Below are 10,072 nucleotides of genomic sequence, written 5' to 3'. Positions count from 1 at the left end.
GTAGAAACAGTTTTTGGCCTTCAGGTGACAACAACAGGGTCCTTGTTCTTCCCCAGAATTCAGAGGCTTGCTGACTCTAACTGTGCTTGATTGAAGCAAGATGACTGCAGGTTGTAGAGTGAACCATTGGGAAAGTTTGCCTTTCTGGGGATGAACTGATTTTCCATCCCTGATGCTTGTGAAAATTGAGTGATGGAACTAAGGTCATCTGGTGCTGTCCTTGAGCTGCTTAATAAACAGTTAAAGCTATTCCTTTCTATTTAAATGACTTAAAAAGGGAGTGATTTTTAGTCACCTTTCCAGGAAGTGCTTCCTGAACCTGAAAACCTGCATGGAGAAATTGAGGAAATTGTTCTTAACGGGTAAACCAAAGAAATTGTGTACATGATCCCTGTTTCTAACAAAGAATAGGAAAAGGAACCAGGTAGTTAGATGAATGGTTGGTACAAGGCATTACGTACATTTCTATTGGTTCTGAGGTTAATAAAGACAAAGAAGAGAAAAAGGCCAGGCACGGAGGGGTTCATGCCTGTAATCCCAGCACTTTGGGAGGCCTTCGTAAGGCCAGGAGTTCAAGACCAGTCATGGCCAACACGGCAAAACCCCATCTCTATTAAAAATACAAAAACTAGCTAGGTGTGGTGGGTGGTATGCACCTGTAATCCCAGCTCCTCAAGAGGCTGAGACATGAGAATTGCTTGCACACTGGAGGTGGAGGTTGCAGTGAACCGAGGTTGTGCCACTATACTCCAGTCAGGGAGACACAGCAAGACTGTTTCCAAAAAAAAAAAAAAAGAAAAAAGAAACAGATGGGAAGAAGGATGGAAGGGTGGAAAAAATTTGGTATTGCACAAGTTGATCTTAAGGATTTCATGAGATGCAGCTGGATTTGTTTAATTGATGATTGAATATGTTGAGTATGTGAATAAGGTAGAAAGAGTTGCATTAGGGAATCAATTATTTGTCAATACAGAATTAATATACTAATAGAAGAAACTTTGATCATGGATATGAAGCCAGGACACATGTGGAGAAATAAAGTAGGCTCAGAGACAAATCTCTGGGGATTGAGGTATTTGAGAGGTGAGTAAAGGCAGCCAGAAAAGATTTAGTGGTCAGGAAAACTAGAGAAAAACTGCATTCCCCTCTATTGATTCAAGAAATAGTTTTTTTGAACATAAGATGAAAGCTTTTCGGGTGGATGGAGGAGACAGAACTGGCAAATATATCAAAGAAGTAAAATAGAAAAAAAAAACAAAAAAAACCTTGGTTTTGGGACTTAGAAAATGACTTCAAATAACTTCTCTAGTGCATGAGATGTGAAAGCCAGATTGCACTGAGGAAAATAGCAAGGAGATGTTAAAGAGTTGACTTTAAAATGATAAAGCTATGATAGAGGAAAATATCTTTATGACATAGAGGTAGAGAAGACCTTGTGAAATAAGCTGTGAAGAGGAAAACCCATAAAAGAAAAACTGAGAAATTTCACCATATCAAAAGTAAAATGCTTAACATGACAGAAGTGTTTATAAGGTTAAAGCAAATAAAAAAACCCAAAGGAGAAAATATTAGCAATGTAACATAAAAGTGATTATTCAGACTATATGCAGAACTCCTATAAACTTATTGGGGCAGGATTTTTAAAAAATGGGCAAGACTATGAACAGGCAATACACAAAAGACAGTATCAAAATGGGTTTAACAAAAAAAAAAAACCTATGGTAAGATCTTACTAACAAGCAGGAAATGTGTGTTAAAATGGTAGCTCCATAATTTTGTATCAGTCTTATGGTGGTGACGATTGTGGTGAGTTTGATTATATTAAGTTCTGAGGACATAGGACAACCACTTTCATCCATGTTGAGGCAAATGTAAATTGGTGTGGCTACTTTGAAGTCTAATAATAAAACCAAAAAATGTGTATGCTTAGTCTCTACTACGTCTACCTAGGTGTCTCTGGTAGAGAAACATTTATACATACACACATACAAAAAGGCATGTATAAGGGTGGTTACTGCAACATGGATTAAAATATGAAGAAGCTGGAAACAACTTACATATCCATCAGTAGGGAATGGTTCTGCTGTGGTATTTTCCTACTGTGGTATTTTCCTACTGTGGTATTTTCCTACTGTGGTATTTTCCTACTGTGGTATTTTCCTACTGTGGTATTTTCCTACTGTGGAAAACTCTGAGGCCACCACAAAGAAATGGGAAGATCTAGATGTTCCAACATGAGCTAAGTGGAGTGGTGAGCACCTATAATCCTAGAAACCTAGGAGGCTGAGGCAGGAGGGTCACTTGAAGGCAGTAATTCAAGACTAGCCTGGGCAACATAGCAAGACCCCATCTCTTAAAAAAAAATTTGTGATTAGCTGAGCAATGTGGTGAGTATCTGTAGTCCTAACTACAGACCCAGGAGGCTGAGGTGGGAGGATCACTTGAGTCTAAGAGCTGGAGGTAAGAGTGAGCTGTAATAGTGCCACCGTACTTCAGCCTGAATGACAGAATGAGAGCCCATCTCTCAAAATATAAAAAGATATTCCAGCATGCACAGACCATAAGATACAGTGTAGAGTAAAAACAACATCAGAGAACAAAACGGTGTCTAGTATCATCCATGTAAGGCACACACAAATTCTTGGTTCTTTCTGTGGATGCCTGCCTGTCCAGCGAGGTCTGCTTGTATTTTGGGAGCGGGTGAGAAGGATGTGTGTTGGATAGAATTAGCGCTTTTGCGATCGCCAGCCCCAGTTCCCACCACTAACCCATTCCCTACATAATCCCGGCTCCAGACTCACAATCTTGCATGTACCTCACTCTCCAAGCCAGAGATGTGCTGGCCACAGGGCCACACACATACCATGCCCGCAGGCAGGCAGGCAGGCAGAAGGTGGCTCTCACCACAGGCTATGCTGGAATGGCTGTGTGGGGTAGTGGTTAAGTTGCAGACCCTGGAACTAGATAACCTTGGTTTGAATCCTGGCTTTCCCGCCTCTTAACTGTGTGCTGTTGCCTTGCCTCCTATCTCACAGGAAGAGAGGATAATAACTAAGTACCTCCCAGGTAGAGATTAAATTCATGAATACACAGAATTTCTTGGAACAATGCCTGCCTCATGTAAAGTGCTAACAATTTCCATTAAATAGTTGGTAGTGTTGAATGGTTTTCATCCTGGTTTGAAATTTTTGTCAAGGGCGGCGGGTATAGGTGTCTATTTAGTGAGTTCTCCTAGAGGCTCTGCTGGAAATCTTGCCTCGTGATTCTCTCCTAATGTTAGTGGGGTGGTAGGAAGCTGGCTGAAGGCTGACAGGAACCCTACTCTCTGTTATTATACATAAGCTTTCAGTTGGTGAGCAGTAGCCACAGGTTTACAACTGTCAGTCTGCTGACAATGCAGGTAATCGCACATCATTTTAATGGATGTATATTTCACGTACCTTACTTTACTTAACCTTCTCCATTGTTTAATTCCTAATTTTTCTTCTGTTGTAAATGAGATGAACTTCGTTGTGTCAATATTTTTTTCTATACTCTAGGTAATTTCCTTATGACACATACTTGAAGTGGATTGATTGAAAGGCAGCATAGTCTAATAATTAACTCAGACTGGAGCTGGATCATCTGGGAGCAAATCTAGGCTTCCCATTGGCTCTTGCATCAGGTTTTCCCATCTAGCAAATAGGGGCAATAGTAGGATTTAAAGTAAGGGCTATTGGGGGCTTAAATAAAATGCTTATGAAGTACCTACTTATAACAATGTCCAGCCCATATTAAGCACGAGTAAGTAATAATTACTGCGCCAACAGAAGTGAATATTAAGATTCTCAATACATATTGCCAATTTTGTTTGATGGGAAAGAGGAGGTCTTAGCTTGTCTCCCTTCCCAAGAGGAAGGGACACTGATTGGATTAGGTCAGTTTTTAGGATCGTGATTGGCCCCATGGATCAGCACAGCAGGGGGGAGTCACTGGCTCTTAAAAAGGCTCTGCTGGGAACAGCCAGCTCTTTTTCTTTGGGCATTCCTTCTGATCTCTGTTCCTCTATGATATTGCAGCGGAATGGATGGTGATGAGGTCCTGAAATACAGGTTTAGACTTAGAAAGATGCAGAGGCTCCTAAATTTGGGGAGATAGTGTGTTCCAGCCTAGCACACACTACAGAGTTCTCTGCAGTGCAGTTTGGGGCACAACCTCTGTACTAGCAAAGCTGGTCTGTGTGTCCATTCACCGTTGTCCCTGTGCATGGAGGAGGAAGGTTAGATGGGCCAAGACAGGATTTAGGAGCTTTTGTGTACCCTGATACAACCTTTTTATTATTATTTTTTGAGATGGAGTCTCACTCTGTTGCCCAGGTTGGAGTGCAGTGGTGTGATCTTGGCTCACTGCAACCTCCACCTCCAAGGTTCAGGAAATTCTCCTGCCTCAGCCTCCCGAGTAGCTGCAATTACCCACCACGCCCAGCTAATTTTTTTTTTTTTATTTTTTATCTTTTTTTATTTTTAGTATGAGACAGGGTTTCGCCTTGTTGGCCAGGCTGGTCTCGAACTCCTGACCTCAAGTGATCTGTCCACCTCGACCTCCCCAAATGCTGGAATTATAGGCATGAGCCACAGTGCCCAGCCTGTGCTCTCTAATAAAATCTAATAACACCTCAAATGTCACCATCATACATAACTGTATTTTAAAAAGGGATATGCCAATTTTCCCACCAGGAAAAAAAAATGTAAGAGGTAGATTTCAATTTTGTATTTCATCTCACATGTGTTGAGAAGTGCTTGCAGGCTAGGGAGGAAGATGGCAGGCTTAATGGAGAGTTACTGGTATCTGGAAAACACTGCTGTTTCTCAGAGGCGGGAGCCTGTAGGGGTTCAGAATATGAGACAACTTTTCTTTCCTTTCAGGAAACCACCAGCACATCCATTTTGAATGTCTGGTAAACAGCAAAGGAGTCAATGTTTTATTAGTGTCTCGTTTTCATCTCAGGAGTCTTTTTCAGCTTTCACTTTTCCCTGATCAGCAGAGGGACTGTCCAATTTGCACTGGATGCTGTTTTTCGCTAAAGGGTTTCTTCAAGTGGAAACCAGACAGGAAACATTCGCAGAGCCGGGCCAGTTAGTTGTGGAGACAGTAAGTCCAGGAGACAGGCTGGTGTCTCTGAAAGACCCACATTCACCACGCCTGGCTTCTGTCTATAATTTATTTCTGCCGAAGGAGACTAGGCCACCCTCCAAAATATATACCAGATAGCTTGGATTGTTGTTGAAAAACCTAGCACTTGCCTTGAGCGTCCCTTATTGAAAACAAAGAAGTAAACACAGCTCTGGCCTGGTTTTATTCATGGTAGTTTAGCAGGAACCAGAAAAAGAATTTTTTTTTTCTTTTTTTTTTTTTTTTTATATGAGACGGAGTCTTGCTCTTGTTGCCGAGGCTGGAGTGCAGTGGTGTGATCTCAGCTCACTGCAACCTCTGCCTCCTGGGTTCAGGTGATTCTCTGTCTCAGCCTCCCAGGTAGCTGGGATTACAGGCGCCCACCACCATACCTGGCTAATTTGTTTGTATTTTTAGTAGAGACGGGGTTTCACCATCTTGGCCAGGCGGGTGTTGAACTCCTGACCTCGTGATCCACCCACCTTGGTCTCCCAAAGTGCTGGGATTACAGGCATGAGCCACTGCGCCCAGCTCAGAAGAATTATTTCTAACCAAAAATAAAAAGGGTATTACTCAAAGGGGATTAATATATTGGACTTTTAAGCCGTCATTAAAATTCTGCTGTAAAAGAACATTGATCAACGCAGAAAATGCCCATAGAATATTTCCAAAGGGGAAAAGCAGTTTATAATAAAGAATGCAGGGGCTGGACATGGTGGCTTACGCCTGTAATCACAGCCCTTTGGGAGGCCCAGTCGGGTGGGTGGATCACCTGAGGGCAGGAGTTCTTCCAGACCAGCCTGACCGATATGGTGAAACCCTTCTCTACTAAAAACAAAATAATTAGGTGGATGTGGTGGTGTGTACTTGTTAGTCCCAGCTACTCTGGAGACTGAGACAGAATTGCTTGAACCCTGGAGGTGGAGTTTGCAGTGAGCCGGGATCTCGCCGCTGTACTCCAGCCTGGGCGACACAGCAAGACCCTGTCTCAAGAAAAAAATGCAGGCATTTTTTTTTTTCTTGGGTAGAGGGATGTGTGCACATGAGTATCTGTATGTTAGGGATAGGTCAAAATAATAGTGGTTCCTTTGAGAGGATGAGATTGTAGGCTTTTTTTCTCTTTTTCTTTTTTTCTTTTGAGATGGAGTCTTGCTCTGTTGCCCAGGCTGGAGTGCAGTGGCGCGATCTGGGCTCGCTGCAAACTCCGCCTCCCGGGTTCATGCCATTCTCCTGCCTCAGCCTCCTGAGTAGTTGGGACTACAGGCGCCTGCCACCATACCCAGCTAATTTTTTTTTGTAAATTTTTAGTAGCAATAGCGTTTTGCCGTGTTAGCCAGTATGGTCTCCATCTCCTGACCTTGTGATCCGCCCACCTCAGCCTCCCAAAATGCTGGGATTACAGGTGTGAGCCACCGTGCGCGGCCTTCTCTTTGTTTTTCTAAGTCTTCTGCATAAAACATACCAATGTTTTAAATAGACATATTATTGAAATATAAACAGAAACATGCCCAAACTGGAAGCATATCACTTTCTGATTTTTCATAAAATAAATAGGAATGTGCCTCTAAACCTAGCTATAAAGCAAGCCAGACACTTACAGCACTCCAGATGTGTCTTTGTGCCTGTCCCAGCCACGACTCTACGAAGGGTAAACATCTTCAGTGGTTTTGGAAAGTGTCACTTGGCAAGGTTCAACTGTGTCCCAGACTTCCTCGTGTGTGTGTCTAGTTAAGGTGAGCCACTAGCTTTTCTTGCAAGATACCGATAGCATCAAAGCAGGACGCTGTAAGAGGTGCCCATCTCTATGGTTGGCCCTGTGGACCTCAAGTGCCAGCATTAGAGCTTCACAGATAGCAGTTTATAGACTGCTTCACCAGTATGCACAATTGCACAAGGTCAAATCCCTGTAATAAACCCTTTAAAGTGTATATGCTCGGCGCAGTGGCTAACCCCTGCAATTCCAGCACTTTCAGTGGTCAAGGTGGGCGGATTGCCTGAGCAGAGGAGTTGGAGACCAGCCTGGGCAACATGGCGAAACCCTGTCTACTAAAAACATAAAAATATTAGTCACGCATGGTGGTGTGCTCCTGTAATCCCAGCTACTCTGGAGGCTGAGGCACAAGAATCACTTGAACTGGGGAGGTGGAGGTTGCAGAGAACTGACCAAGATCATGCCACCATACTCCAGTCTGGGCAACAAAGTGGGACTCTGTCTCAAAAAATGGACTTTAAAAAAATAAAGTGTGTGTGTGTGTGTGTGTGTGTACGTACACATGGGTGTATCCCCTGATGGGCTTTGTTTCTCTGAATCCTGTTGACACAGCATTAGAGGATGGGTGGTGATGACCACCTCCAGATGGTTCCCAACGACTGGTCCTTACTTCTTGATATTCATTCACATTTATATAGTCTTCTCTTACACTGAAGAGGGATGACCTGCATAATGGATAAGATATTGTGGAAATGGGAGTATGTGACCTCCAAGATAAGGTCATCAAAAGTATTGCAACTTCCACTTGTCTCTCTTGGATTGCTTCCCCTGGAGGAAGCCAGCAGCTGTGTCATGAGGACATTCAGCCAGAACCACCCAGTTAAACCACTCCCAAATTCCGGACCCATAGAAGACACTAAATGTTGATCATTATTTTGAGTTGCCAAAGTTTGGAGAGTGTGTGTGTGTGTGTGTGTGTATATATATATATATACACACATTTTTTTTTTTTTTTTTTAAACATGGTCTCATTCTGTTTTCCAGGCTGAAGCATAGTGGTGCAATCATAGCTCATTGCAACCTTGAGCTGCTAGGCTCACACGATCGTCCTCCTGTGGCCTGCAAAGTAGCTAGGACTATGAGTGTGCACCACCACGCCTGGCCTATTTTTTTAAAAGTCTTTTTTTGTTAGAAATGTGGTCTCCCCATGTTGCCCAGACTGCTCTCGATCTCCTGGCCTCAAGCAATCCTTCCCCCTCAGCCTCCCAAAGCACTGGGATTACAGGTATGAGACACTGCACTTGGCCTACGGGTAATTGTTACACAGCCTTAGACCCCCAAAATTGAGAACAAATGATTGTATTTTTGGCCTTGAGTTTTTAGGCTGGTTTGTTATCTAATAGATATAAAACTCATTTCTAAAATCCTGACAGTCATGCTACAAATCTGAATCGGTTAGTTGTATGTACTACTGCAAGTAACAAAATCCAGGCCGGGGTAGTGGTTCACGCCTGTAATCCCAGCACTTCGACAAGCTGAGGTGGGTGGATTACTTGAGGTCAGGATTTCGTGACCAGCCTGGCCAACATGGTTAAAACCCTGTCTCTACTAAAAACACAGAAACTGGCCGAGCATGGTGGAGGGTACCTGTAATCCCAGCTACTCAGGAGGCTGAGGCACAAGAATTGCTTAAACCCAGGAGGCAGAGGTTGCAGTGCGCCGAGATTGCGCCCCTGCACTCCAGCCAGGGTGATGGAGCGAGACTCCGTCTCAAAAAATCCAGTTAACCATGTTGAACGAATGGGGGTATATATTTCTCATATAATAAGAGATTTAGAGAGAGGGTAGTTCATTCTAGTGTGGGCCCAGTGCCTTTACATTTGGGTACCGAATTAGTATCTTTGCAATTCTTATTGCCTTCCCCTCAGGTGCAAGATCGCTGCAGCAGTTCCAAGCTTCGTGTCTTCACCGCAGGACTTTCAAAGGAGTGGGCGGGGGTATTATGGGATGGAAAGATGGTGCTCACTTACCTCCCTCTTATTAGAGAGGAAACTTGCTCTCAGGTGCCCCCTAGCAGATTTCCCCTTAATGTTTCATTGGTCAAAATCGGGCCACAGGGTCATTCCTAGACTGGGGCCGGGAGAACATTTTCTGAGCTCAAAAAGAAGTACCAGATACTTGAACAAAACAGATGTTCTGGGTCAGGCGCCTGTGGCACACGCCTGTAATCCCAGCATTTTGGGAAACTGAGGCAGGCGGATCACCTGAGGTCAGGAGTTCAAGACCAGCCTGGCCAACGTGTCCAAACACTGTCTCTACTAAAAGCACAGAAAAAAATTAGCCAGGCGTCGTGGCGGGCGCCTGTAATCCCAGCTACTCGGGAGGCTGAGGCAAGAGAATCACTTGAACCCTGGAAGTGGAGGTGGCAGTGAGCCAGGATCGCACTGCTGTGCTCCAACCTGGGCTACAAGAGCGAAACTTCTGTTAGCGAGAGAATTGGCAGGGGCAGCTTTTAGATAGGTAGTCAATAGGGTTTGCCACAGAGTCTTTATCTGACAAAATCCTATTAATATTTATCCATTAGATTTCAACCTTTTCAGGAAGGACTCTGCTGACTGTGTCAGAACTTTGTTATAAACTCTTTGGAGGGACGTGGAGCACTGGGTACTTTCTCTTTGAAACACTAATACTTGTACTTTGGGTAATCTGTTGTTTAACAGTGCATGTGTCTTTGGCTAGATCACACATCTCAGGAATGAGATCTGATCTCATCAGAGTGGGTCTGATTGATGCTTGAGGATATGGCATCTGGCACACATGACTCCAACTTCATTCTCTTCCACCACTCTCCCTCTCTTACTGTTTTTTGTTACTTCTGGTCAGTAGGAACCACTGTGAAAAAGTCAAATTCTGGTTTTCTACTAATTTTTTTTTTTTTGAAACAGGATCTTGCTCCAATCCAGATTGGAGTGCAGTGGCGTGATCATAACTCCCTGTAGCCTCAACCTTTGGGTTCAAGCAATCCTCCCACCTCAGCTTCTTGAGTAGCTGGGACTACAGGGATGTGACACCATGCCTGGCTAATCTAAAAAAAAAAAAAAAAAAAAAAAAAAAAAATTTTTGTATGCATGAAGTCTCACATTTTGTTGCCCAGGCTGATCTCAAACTCCTGGCTTCACATGACACTTCTGTCTTGGCCTCCCAAAGTGC

The sequence above is a fragment of the Theropithecus gelada genome, chromosome 20 (genome assembly GCF_003255815.1).
Source record: "Theropithecus gelada isolate Dixy chromosome 20, Tgel_1.0, whole genome shotgun sequence".
Classification (NCBI taxonomy): Eukaryota; Metazoa; Chordata; class Mammalia; order Primates; family Cercopithecidae; genus Theropithecus; species Theropithecus gelada.
Note: the sequence above shows the minus strand (reverse complement) of the source record.